This window comes from Zeugodacus cucurbitae, chromosome 5 (genome assembly GCF_028554725.1).
Source record: "Zeugodacus cucurbitae isolate PBARC_wt_2022May chromosome 5, idZeuCucr1.2, whole genome shotgun sequence".
Lineage (NCBI taxonomy): Eukaryota > Metazoa > Arthropoda > Insecta > Diptera > Tephritidae > Zeugodacus > Zeugodacus cucurbitae.
In genome coordinates, this window is record NC_071670.1 from 30,102,346 (window position 1) to 30,116,625 (window position 14,280).

General features: G+C 35.7%; 1 protein-coding gene and 1 non-coding gene across 2 annotated transcripts in view; both read left to right on the top strand.

The window, feature by feature from the left end:
- Positions 1–3,292: 3,292 nt before the first annotated feature.
- Positions 3,293–14,280, top strand: part of LOC105216448 (otoferlin-like) — a 107,078-nt gene continuing 96,090 nt past the window's right edge. Inside the window, exon 1 of the mRNA XM_029042999.2 lies at positions 3,293–4,374. The gene's annotated coding sequence lies outside the window, so the exon portion shown is untranslated. The remainder of the gene's footprint in view (positions 4,375–14,280) is intronic.
- On the top strand, positions 13,253–13,325 carry Trnar-ccu (transfer RNA arginine (anticodon CCU)). The gene has a single exon. It is a non-coding gene; the product is annotated as a tRNA-Arg (tRNA).

Here is a 14,280-nt window from a genome sequence, read left to right on the forward strand (position 1 = left end):
AAAAAAGATAGCGGAATAAAATGTTACACAAATACTGTTTGAGGCCTGGCATCACTTGAGTTAAAATTATCGAAATCGGACTATAACTTTTCACTTTAAAAGACCGGTTCATCTCTCAAATAATTTAATATTATTAGAGGGAATCTTTTTCTACTAATAGTGTGTCGCTGTACCAAAAATGGTTAAATCGGGTCATAACTTCTCCTAGCTCCCATATACCTAATTATAGATTATTTGATAGGACTGACATCTTTGGTAAGTCCTAATTAATCAATTGAGTTGTAAGACCATCTCGAATGTTGAACAATAGTTTCTTAAAGTCCAAAAAATATATACGTACTTGTCTACAAACATAATAATATTAAATGATTTTATTATTCTAGCATCAGTAGTTCTTATTTTTTCCTGTTAAATATTCATATAAACTACAGTGCCTTGCATCTAACAATTGTCGCTTTCAGTGAATTACGTGAGCCGACATTGAGGCAATCCGTAGCAATAAGCTTCTTTCTCGTAAAATCAAGCATTTGTAGTGTTTGCTTTTTCACGTGTCTCAGACACCCTACATGAGCACGAGCGCAGAACAATTTATATGTATGTATGTATGGACTTATATGACTGAGTATGTGGTATACAAAAATACTCATGAATACATACATATATAAGTGTTAAGGTAAAACTTTGCGAACATATGTAAAGTGTTAAGAGCTCTCAAATCAACAAACAAACTCACAAAAACAACGACTACAATGGAGACCTCCTATAGCGAAATGTTACACTTAAAGTCACTGTGATAAAATTCACGTTCACGCAGGACACAACATATGCGTTACATAGGGAAAATCGCGCATGAGGTGAGAATGAGTATGTAGTATACATACATGTACATATATATGTATGCATATAGCAATAAGCATGGTTGTATTATATACGACTTTTACGAGTTTATCCTGCTGCATACCGGTAATGTCTCACGGATTCGCGCCAAAAATATTTCTATCCACTACCAAAACAACCTAAAAGCTTCTAAGTGTGCGAGCATCGAGCAGCGTTCAGCGCTATGGTGTCGGAAATGCTTCCGTTTTTACTTAAAAGCTTTTCATGTACAACATTTCGTTGTGTGCCTTATGCTAAAAAGCTTAAAGCTTTCGATTTTTTGTGCAACTGTTCCAAAAGAGGCTGTTTTAAGGCGATGTTTATTTATTTTTTGAGTTGTTTCGAGTTTTGGTAAATTGTAAATCCATTTCTAAAATAAGTTGATGATTAGTTATGCTATAGAGAAAATGGAAGAAAAATTATGGAAAATGTGTCCAAGTATATAAAATTGTATTTTTTTTTTCAAAAGACAGTGGTAGGAAACATGTGATGATCTACTGCTCACATGAGCTAAAACAAGTTCAGTACCTGAATAAAATTATTTTATATCTGCAGCGAGGACAAGACGAAATATCTCCTGTCATCAAACAAACGCATTCGCGTCTTGTGCTGTCCCACGTCACTGTTGACAGTCATAACTTTGAAGTTGTAGATATTTTCGTACACCTAGGCACCAGCATCAACACCAATAATAATGTCAGCATTGAAATCCAACGCAGAATAACTCTTGTCAACAGGTGCTACTATGGACTGAGTATACAGTTCAAAAGTAAAGTCCTCTCTCCACGAACAAAAACTAAACTCTACAAGTCCCTCATCATTCCCGTCCTACTTTATGGTGCAGAAGCGTGGACGATGTCAACATCCGGTGAGACGGCACTAAGAGTTTTCGAGAGAAAAGTTCTGAGGGAGAAACAAACTACCGTTTGTTTGGAGAAACAAACAACCGTTTTAAACATTGGCAGCGGAGCTGAGCTGTAAGTGTTATTCGACGACATAGACATAGTTCAGCGAATCAAAAGACAGCTGCTACGTTGGCTAGGTCATGTTGTTCGAATGGACGAAAGTGCTTCAGCTCTGAAAGTATTCGATGCAGTACCTGCTGGTGGAAGCCGAGGAAGAGGAAGACCCCCACTCCGATGGAAGGAGCAGGTGGAGAAGAACCTGGCTTTACTTGATATTACCAATTGGCTCCAAACTGCCGAAAGGAGAGATGCGTGACGCGCTGTTGTGGACTCGGCTATAACCGCGTAAGCGGTGTCTACGCTAGTCAAGAAGAAGATATCTCTACAGCATTCATTATTGGATAATAATCCACGTTCAGCACGCAGTAAAATAAATATAGCAGTCATAGCTGAAAGTATACACGAAGACCGTGGAGAGTCGATTCGGCGCCGTTCCCAGCAACTCGGACTGTGGTATGGAACGACCTGGCGCATTTTACGTCGAGATCTTAAATTGAAAGAGTACAAAAACACGCGCTGTGCAAGAAGTGAAGTCGCTCGACATTCCCAAGCAAATCGCTTCCCACTATGAAAGAACATTTCGGTGAGCAGATAATTTTACGTTTTGGGCCGGTCGATTGGCCACAAAAATCGTGTGATATCACACAGTTAGACTGTGTTATGTAAAGTATAAAGTCTATGCGGACAATCCCGCTTCGCTCCAGGTCTTGGAGCAAAAGATTACGCGTGTCATTCGCCAGATACCAGTCGAAATGCTCCAACGAGTAATCGAAAATTGGACTCAACGGATGGATAGAGAACCCCACCTTTTATAACTAAATCTTTTATATATGATTAATTGATTAACTAAAATTGTTAATTGTTATTCGCCAATTAAAGCAAGGTCAAGGTCATATGGGTTCATATGGTTCCTACAAAATCTAATCAAGCTCAATCAATTCGGGTTTCATTGATTTAATTTGGCTTCAGAAACAGAAAGTTCTTTTCAATACAATACTTTGTAAAATAGAACTAAATTAATGTTTTAACGGTCTTGTGAGATTTATTAACATTTATAAACACTAATCTCAATTCCTCATTTTCTATTGTTGTCTAACTGCAATTTCATCTGTTTGTTTTGGTTTCACTTAATTTCGCGTGGCATTGGCTACCCTGAAAAAGCTTTGACAAGCTCAACACCGTCATTGCTGTTGCATATAACATGAGTTGAAAACAAAGATTTGTTGTAAAAGCTTTTACAGGCGCATGGCTTTGCGAAACAGCAAGTAAACAAAATAATAGAAAAAAACTAAATAAACATTGTACTTACGCAAGGAAGCAACAACGTGCATGCGGCAGCAACAACAAACGCCAATATCCGCAGTAGCAGCGGCAGCAACGACAGCGTTACAACGGCATCAATGGCGGCGTGTGAAAACTAACAACACACTCGTATAAAACGCAAGGATTTCAATGCACTCGACTCAGTTTGGAGTTGGCCAGAAATCAAGTCGGTTGTCGCCTGGCCAGCAAAGTAGCCAGCAACGGTGACAAAGCCAAAGATTTTGCTTAATTAAATACTAAGCGCGCTTACAAAAACATAGCAGAGTGTTTACATATATATTTAAGTGTTTGTGTGTATATAAGTTAATGTGTTTCTTAAATACATATATACTACAAATGTGAGTGCTTACAGTTATAACAGTAAATACTGAAGATGGATGCTGGCATAATGTTTTGCTTTGAACTGCGCTCAACATTATTAATTAAAAATTTTGAAAAATATTTATGATAATGTGGTCTAGAGAAATAATAACACAACCAATGTGGGTTTACATGTGACGCGCTGCGGTCACTGGCAGTGCTGAAGTCAGCATCAGACTCGCACGCAGGGTCATAGTATATGTGCATATATGTATTTGTGGATTTGCGCTTTGTTTTGTTAACTGTGCTTTAGCGCCTAAGCTTATGCTACGGCAGCTTGTTTTATGGCCGACCGTGTGTTTGTATGCGTAACGTGAAGTGTTGCTGTTATGCATAATTTATATTCATTCACATGTAACAATGTAAGCTTTGTATGTTTACAGCCTCGTCTCGTGAATTTTTGTGCGGACCTGGAAAATTTGAAATGTGAATTTTATGCTCTCCAGCGGGAATCGTTAAATGATGAGAGTGGTGTGCACTCATGAATGAATACAATACTATTTTTGTAACAGTACAACAAACACATACAAATCTAGTCCTCCATCTGGTGCAGTTCACTAATGGCGTTATTGTTGTTGGCATAGAAGACTAGTCGTTAAATATTTATTAATATTAATATAATGGTGTAGTGCAATATACAAATTGCATTCAGTAGTTTTAGTAAATGCTTGTGTGGCTTACAAATTACATAAATTACCGCTTGCAAACACTTAATTCCCGGTTCAAATAGTACCGTATACATAATCATATAGTATTAGTGGTTAATTTAAGGCAACAAATCAAAAGCGCGCACAATATACTTATCGATTAGCAATATGAAGTACTTGGCTTAAGGCGAACTTAGTTGTAGGTGAGTAAAATATGGTTGCACTAAAATTTTGTATGTAGAGAATGCCGTTTGTAATTTAATCAAAAACTAATTTAAATTAAATTAATTAAAAAAATATAATCGAAATAAGTACGCTTCATTTTAATATTTTTGTGCGGTATTTCTTAGTTTAAGGTCATTGAAAATTGATAGATTTCTGGAAATAATGTGGGCGAGGGTTTATAAACAAAGAAACTTTCAAAGCATAATATGTTACAAATTTGTAATTTCCAGTGAAATTAATAAATAATGAATTTCCATTTATAGAGGATAATATTTGTTACACGAACAGCAGGGATTGCAAGGGTTTATACACACAATTGAAAATGTTATCTTCGTATAAGGGGCGTGACACTTGCAATATAGTTAGAATCTCTGGAATTATTAATGCATAATACTTTAATGTGAAAGGTTTCCAATTTAAAGTTTTTCTGCTACGTAATACAGTATGAAAATCAGATTTCATAATGAGTTCAGATATATGCAGATAATATAAAAAAAAACAATATAAGTATACTCCTTCGAAATATAATTTATAATCCGATTTGAGAAGTGGATTTATGAGAATTTTGTATGTAACACCAAAGTCTAAACGGTTTAGATATAGAATTATATATACAAAAGCGATCAGGGTGACGAGTGGAATTCAAATCCATCCGTACAAGCAGTAACTTCAGTAAAAATTGAGACTTCATTGTTATGTTTTATTTATTCGTTGAAATAAATATACGGTTATTTAAATTGGTCCCCTTTGTAACAAGATTTATAAAATGCATATACAAAAGTCAAGTGTATATACATATGTAACAAGAGATTATTGGCTAAGTAAAGGAGCAGACAAACAATTTAAAAAAATCTACAGTCTTAAATATATCTGAAAATCGGTATTATATAATTATATACAATGTGGCCAATGACTTTGGACAGACTGCACTCATAATGAGAAATGAACCGATAACGCAAAATTCCGGGCCATATTACATTTTATTGAAAGTAATTTGCTTGATTGATTCAATTTCGATCAATAAAAGGAAAACATCGATTTAAATTGAAATGCTCCAAAAGTGTGGATTTTATTCGGTTTATAGAAGTTTATGTGTAGGAAGTGCGGTACATAAGGAGTTCTGTTAAGTTTTGTTTCGATATCTTCTTGAAAGCCTTAAAAGAGCTGACGGCATGAAAAATAATTTTATATGGAAAGTGAACATGATTATAGTCTAGAGGACATAATGTGAATATTTTGAACCAAATCATAGTTCAAATCTAATTCAAATGAATCTGGTTTGATTATGCTTATTTAAAACATAGTAACGATGCAAAAAAATTGTAAAAATTGATTGAGTTTCAGTATGAAAGCGAACAAGACCATGCTTGTTGCCCAATTTTCCAACCATATCATTTGAAAAATTACTATTTAGGATACCTAATTTTTATACCCTCGCAATAAGTTGATAAAACATAACGTTTATTTGTAACATCTAAAACTAAACGAGTTAGATATTATATATATATATACCAAAGTGATCAGAGTGACGTGTAAATTTGAAATCCGGATGTCTGTCGGTCCGTCCGTTTATCCGTCGGAAATGGCGAAAACCGAAAACACATAAAGTGCCAGAACTAAGCCGTAAATTAAGCTATGTAAGTCGAATTTTGTACAAAGGATCGCACTGTGAAGGGGCATATTTGGATGTAATTTTTTTTGAGGAAGTGGGCGTGGCCCCATCCCCTATTAAATTTTGTGTACATATCTCGTAAACTACTAAAGCTATATCAAGGAAACTCTTTAGACCCGTTTTTTACGTACTGCCTTATACAGCCAAAAATGGAGGAAATTGGATTATAACCACGCCCACCTCCCATACAAAGGTTGTAATGAGAACTACTAAAAATTTCAGAAAGGAAAAACTTAAATTGCATTATAAAGATGGCACAGAAGAGCTGCACTCAAATTCGTATACAAAATCTTAAATGGGTGAGACTCCGCCCACTTATGGGTCAAAACCATATCTCCGAAATAACTCGATTTCACCACCACGCCTACTTCCTATACACAAGAACTTTGAAGTCAATCTGAATCGTTTACTTTACAATATATAAAGTAAACACTAGTCAAGATATCGGATCAGAACTTGCACAAATACTGTATTTATAGTGTGGCTTCGCCCTTGTAAAAATCCCCAGGATCGGACCATAAGCTTTTAAGGCCTTTTAAGGTTGTTTCGTGAAAATATTGTACCTTTGATGGTTTAGTAATATGTTAGAAGCCTGATTGGTATCTTTTACACACCCTGGCACCTGGAAAGTGATGCAGTACATGTACTCACCAATTTTTTGCTGAAATGTCTTAATTATTAAAAATATATGTATTACAGATCGGGACCATGCCCATTTATCTAAAATGTTAAAAATCAATTATACACATCACTTTGAGTTTGTCTAAGTGGTTACTGAAATACAGCAGGTGAAGAGTATTCGGATACCGTGGGCGCAGCATTTGTGAGAGTCCGCTCAACGACGAAACTTGACCTATCGTCTACTCGTTTGATTTTTGGACTGTGTGTCATAAATTTTTTGTTAAATTAAAAAATAAGACAGTATTTCAAACAGAATAAAAAATACTAAATAATTCATTTATTTAGAGTTCGGCTCGGTCTGAATTTACACTCCCCTTTATTTAAAAGTACAAGCAGTAACAAACGCAAAACCCAAATCCTTGAATACAATACAATTACGTTTCATAAGCCAGCAAGTTCATTGGATTAGCCTTAACAAGCCATTGTGCAGCATGTGTTCCTCGATGCCAATAACAATCATATACAGTCGGCAAAATGTTAATAGATATACAGACATTAATATTTATTTATATAAGTACACAAATCAAATGCACGATTCAATGATTTTCAATCAGCCGTTTTTACACCTGCTGCGCTATCGCAGCTATCGGCTGTTCAATGAGCATTTGATTGTATCCCAATAAATATTCAATAAAGCTTATTTGTCTGAGATGTTTGAAAATATGTATGTATGTATGTACATATATACGATTTTTTCAGAAAAGGGCAAATGCGAGTTTTAAAAGTGCCCTTTATTTCCTCGCTTCAAGTTCATGTAAACAAAGGAGCGTTAAAACTACTCTAAGACTTATTCGGAAATTAACTGTCCTTATTTTCGAAATCAATACTGCCGATGACGTAGAAAGAATGTCGTCTCATTTCGATATAAAGCATACAAAGGTTGTAATGAGAACTACTAAAAATTTCAGAAAGGAAAAACACTAAAAATTAATTTAAATTGCATTATAAAGATGGCACAGAAGAGCTGCACTCAAATTCGTATACAAAATCTTAAATGGGTGAGACTCCGCCCACTTATGGGTCAAAACCATATCTCCGAAACAACTCGATTTCAATTAAATTCGGTTCGTAATATTTTCCTTTAATCCAAATGATGTATTATGAAAATAGATCAAATCGGTTCACCACCACGCCTACTTCCTATATACAAGAACTTTGAAGTCAATCATCATATGCTGTGTTGTCTACGGTCTTCTGCTGATCTAATTAAGCGCAAACTCTTTTTTATCTTTCAAGATGCTTGCTTGGAATCATTGTCCGCTAAAAGCTTACTTTTATCTCATATTTTTCTCCAAAATATTCAATTATCTCGATGGCCCATCCTTCAAAATAGCGAAATATCCTTTATTCATCCATTACCTTTCACCTCCTTCCGAATACATTCAACCGAAAATCATCAAATTTACACGGCCAAACTTAAACATGAACATTGAAGATAATATTATCCTTTGAAATAGAATCCGGGCTAGTTCTGGGCTACACTGGAAAACTTAGCAGCGTTTGCAACACTAATATCTGGGTACCAGGACATAAAGGTATACAAGGCAACGAACTTGCAGACCAACTAACAAATAAGGTCGCGGCTGCCAGGACAGTACGACAGTAGCATTCATTGCAGTTGGTCCAGATGTTCTCAGAAATCGTCAGAAGAATGCGCAAGTAGGAATCGCTAACCAGAAAAGATTTAAACAATTAATAGCGCTCCCCAGAAACAAACTGAGACAACTAGTGGCACTTTACACAGGCCAATGCAGACAATGGTGCCATCTGCGCAAACTAGGAATCTGATCTTCGGATCATTGCTGATTCTGTGATATAATAGTGACTGGCCGGCAATATCGCGTCCATCTGCACTGATCCTTTTAGGCTTTCTTAACGCGACGGGGTTTGATGTTATATTGTGATAAAAGGAGAGGGCACAATAGAGCTTAGGTCGCAGTGCGTTCCTTAATTTTTAATCTAAAATGATCATGGACCACTATTTCTATAACTTCGAAAATATATTCCAGCGAATTCTATCTTAAGCCCATTCTAGAAAATTATTTATTTATTACAGAATTGTTGCAGACAAAAGCCATTTGAATGCATAAAGCAAACAATCGCAATGTCATAAATTAAGAAATAGCATTCATTTATTTCGAAGGACTCCCATCAACACTTTCCTTTCCAATATCCATTCCAACCAGTAAATGCGTTGCCTTATTGTTGCTACAGAGAGAACAATTTCGCAAACAATTAATTAAAAAGCAATACAGTTTGCATCAACAACAATAATAACAAAACCACATTCCGAAAGTGACAAAGCAAAGCTTATGCCAAATAGTTAGCCGCCAGCCGCCAGCCGCCCGCTGTCGAACGCTTGTTTCACTAAATTAATGACTTATGCGAGTACACAGAAGTCAGACAGCTGCACAAATGCCCATCACCGACTCCAGCTTCCTCGTGCTGGCTGATCCATTTGCGTAGTCACCCACATATTTTGCATTTTGTTATTCCATTTAGCTTAACTGAATGGGTCAGTGCCGATTGCGGTGCCACCAGCAGCAGGCAACAGCCGTCGGCCGCATGAAACTCAACTGCCGCCTCGCATATTCTGTCTTCTCACTTGTTGCCACTCACGCTGCTGCCGTGCACTCCGAGCCCCGTGAAACATGAATTGTCTATTAACCAACTCGACGACACTCGCCGGCAGGGAAGCGGGCATGAGAGCGCAACAAAAACGAAAAGGCACCATTCGAGAATGCATAATGAAGAAGGCAAAATGAGCACGATGCGGCGAGTGAAAGCAATCAGCAAAACGATTTTAGGCAACTCAACATGACACTCACCAAAGTAAGCAGATATGGTAGGCGAGGGTGCTACGGGGCGTATGAGTGCGCACTTGAATTGAATTGAGTGTCATTAAAGTTTAATGCAGCGTGAAAGCGGCCATCGCTACTACCTGCAACCGATTTCAGGGGCACGCTTTGTGTCGCAAGCGAAATGCAAATTTCATGAAATATCGCTGCACTTTATTGCCCATGAATTATGCACCCACGGGTGGATGGGCGTTAATTGTGTTTTAATAGAAAGTCAAAAAATATCTACAAAATGTTGCGGAAAGCTCAGTGCTTGCTCTGAGCATGCAGAGGAGTGTAAATTAAACTAATTAAGCTGAAGGATAATATTACTGCTCATTGCCATAATGAAAATAAATAACATAATTGAATAGTATGAAGCGCTTCTGTGCTGTGCTGTGCTCTGCAAACACCCGCGGCACTGTCTCCAACAACAAGAAACAGTGCTGCACAAGCAAAACACTGACAAAGTGCTTGCTCTACCGGCAACTCTTCGAAAATTTTATACAAATTCATATATCCACACACACATATATACATACACGCATATACATTTTCACGAAAACAGAAATATCACAAATATAGATATATATGTATGTATGTGGAGCTTCCGCAACACTTTGCTCTCATTGAATATAGCAACTCAAGCGCATTGAGTGGCAGGTGAACAGGCGTATTTCCTACATTTTCATTAAATGTTTTTCGCAACACTGTGAAGGGTCCATTTGGCCTGAGTGTGTGTGTGATTAAGTGCATTTGACGAAGGTAAGGAGTTTATCTCCCAAAGAAAGATGCCAGAAGAAAGCATGGTAATGACAAAGTAATAAATGGAAGGATAACAAAGAATGATTTTTATTAACTGAGAGAATGAGAGATAAGGGCTTATAAGGAACTTAATATGTACATACATACATATACGAAAAATTATGTATAAGAAGTACTTAATGTAAAATACAATTATTTTGACAATTATGAGCATAATTGTTAATTATTTCGGGTGACCGCAGAATGAGGTTGACTGAATATATAGTTCATAAGAATTTTAGCATATGAAACCTCTGTTCTAAACAAAATTGTTGTTTGTTATGTTTGGACAACCATTACACAGATTTTATTAAAGAACTATAGGGTTCTCTCTCCAATAAAACTTATGAAGTTTTTATTAACAACGGTGGCATCGCCCATTACTAATTTAAGTTAAAAATATTCGAATTATAAATGTTAAGTTTAACTTTTCATATGAAATAAACGGAAAAAATTATGCGTTGCAAATTTTTGTACTGTTTTGGGTTTTAATTCACTAGAATATTATAATGAATCGTATTGTGTCCTTTTCAAGCTTATTTTGCGGCAAATTGGTTAAAGTATTATATGTTAGAAAACAATACTACGGATAATATTTGGTATCAACCAAGCATGCTTTGGGGGAGCGCTAACCCGATGACATGCAGGGTATGTATATTGTAAAGAGAACGAATCAGATTGTACTTCACAATTGTATTATATGGAAAGTAGGCGTAGTTGTGAACCGATTTCTCCAATTTTCCATCGGTAATATAAGGGTGTCAAGAATATATTAGCCATCAAATTTCATTGAAATGGGTCGAGTAATTCCTGATATATGGTTTTTGACCCAACATTTTGTTACGATTCCGGCGTGGCTCTCGAGGATCATGGGTTTAATTAAGCTTACTTATTACCTTTTGGGAAAGAATAAATATAATAATAAAAAAAGTATCAGAGTAAAGGAATTCTGAAGTGTTATTTATTTGCCTCATTATTGCATGCAATTTAGACGAACTAAAATCAAACTCTACAAGTCGCTCATTATTCCCATCCTGATGTATGGCGCCGAAGCGTGGACGATGACAACATCAGATGAGACGACTCTTGTGGTTTTCGAGAGAAAGATTTTGCGTAAGATTAATGGTCCTCTGAACATTGGCAACGGCGAATACCGCAGACGATAAAACGATGAGCTGTACGATTTATACGACGACATTGACATAGTTCAGCGAATAAAAAGACAGCGACTACGCTGGCTAGGTCATGTTGTACGAATGGATGAAAACACTCCAGCTGTGAAAGTGTTCGATGCAGTACCCGCTGGAGGAAACCACGGAAGAGGACGACCTCCACTCCGGTGGAAAGACCAAGTGCAAAGTGACCTGGCTTCATTTGGTGTTTCCAGTTGGCGCCAAAAAGCAAAAAGGACGAGCGAGTGGCGCGCTCTGGGGGATTCGGCTATAATCGCTTAAAGCGGTTTCTACGCCAAATATATATATATATATAATTTAGAGGATATATTCTAGATATGAATAATGAAAATATCTTTATAATGAAATGTTGCCGGTAAGTCACAATGATTAGAATATGCCAGAAGCCCTTATAGCTCCAACATCAGCACTCAAACATAGCGAATGACGATAAATATATATAAATGAACCAAGCAACGATGAATACTGTACTAATAAAATGTTGGTTCGAAGAACGTATCACTAGTGAAAATTGTTGAGAAATGTAAACAATTTTTATGAATAATATATATAAATAAGGACCTATATCCAAAGCCAACATTAAACGGCAGAAGTATGGATGAGATGTGCCTTTGTTGCCTTGCAAAAAATAATGGCACCTCAGAAACTAACCTAAATCATTTTGAATGTATCATAAAGTAAAATATAAGAATTTAAATTTGAAATGTACTGCTTTTGAAATGATTCCTTTTTGTATTATAAATAACTGTTTGATGGATAAGGTTATGACACTGTCGGGTTTTATACTTTGGATACAATTACTATAAATAAATATTCATAAATATTTGCATGCATACATACTACATATGTATTACCACTACTATGAAATATTTATGATGACGTCTAGAGATAAAAACAACATAATATAAGACTATGTGGTTTCCGAAAAGAAGCATATTCATGCCTTGAAAATATCATTATTACTCTTTGTGTAACAGAACCATAAGTGAATGCATACATATGTATGTATATATGTATGTGAATATTGCACATATCAACAGTGTTACAGATGAATGATATTTTGGGTTTTGTATAAAAGAACCTCAATAAAGGAGAAGTAAAAACATCAAAAATGTCAGAGTTAAGAATGAAGGTACACTGTGAGTGTTATTAGAGTGGTCGACTTGTTGTAGGCAGCATTTGTAGTTGACTTCATCCAACAAACTGCTTTCAATAGGTCATGTCATGATGCTAATATCTTGGTTGAAAAGACCATTTTCAATCTTTTTAGTCTTGTACGAGCTTAATAATTCACATTTTCTAGACCTTTCAAAAAACAAAACTTTAAACAAAGGTCGAAATAAATAAATGGTTAAAATTTAGCAGAAATTGCACCAAGACTTTTATTTGATATATTTTCAAGTAATCAAAATTTCAAAACACTTAATGTTTCTCATTTCCATGTTAACATCTTTCACCTTACATATTATCACGTGTTCTGTTCTGTTTCAGCTTTCATGTAAAAATACAGTCTCCATTATTTACTTTAAAACATCTGTGTTAACACAGGTGATTGTTTTTGAATAGATACTTGTGCTAGTTCTTAATTGCATAGCTAGTTCTTAGTCAAATATTTTATATTTATATATTTTCATCACATCTGTAATCAGTTTTTAAATACCTAAATATCGCCCCAGTGGCCCAATGGATAAGGCACCGGCCTCCTAAGCCGGGGATTGTGGGTTCGAGTCCCATCTGGGGTACATAATTGTCTAGATTAATTTTTTTTAAATATTACTTAAGTATAGAAAGCTTATAAGTCAGATGCAGATGTGCATATAAAGATAATTCCTATGCTAATTCTTATACTGTTAAGTTAAACTGCAGAAGATCCATTGTTTCATAAAATTAAAATGAATATTCAAAGTACTTTAGGTGTGAGCGAATTTACATGCTTAAATTGTGATGCATTTGGTAAATTTATGTAGATATTCTAACAAAGGTCTTTTTATATCTTTCCATTAGCACTAACGAAATTAGGGTTTTGTGGTTGAACGTGAAAGCAAATTGCACCCACTTGCGTATTTATACGTACAGATTTTAATAAATTGTTTATTTATTTTAGGCATATGAAAATACATGCACACAAATCGAATGATGTTACATTAGTGTGGTCCTGAAATATAGAAACCACTTTTGAAACAAAAGATATGACCAATAAATTATTGTCCAGATTTGAGATGGTACGGATACTACGATAGTTAAAGGTGTCACATATACCCATAGGTTAATATTATTGAAATGTCTGGAAGATAATTCTCTTGGCATTGTATCGTAGAAGGGCGTGACGTTCACTTGACGTGAATCGATCGCTAATCTTACTTATGTCAAAAGCCACTAATTTTGGCTTAAGATGGGAAATATTTATTTTACTATTTTCAAGAGGGTGAAATTTTTTATTTGAGTTCGGAAAAATCGATCTTGCGACTTTTTATGAGTCACCCTAATTGGCGTGCATAACTAACCTTCTAATGCTCGCTAACATATGTACCAATTCACATATATAGCTAAATAAACACATACAGACACTGCTGTCCTTGTCTACTTTCACATGCCATATATTGACGCCCCAGGCAAGGTACGAGTATTTTACCATCAAAGTACTTTCAAAGGAATGCAAGCGAACTGTATGCTTTGTTGCAAACTGAATTGTAAGTT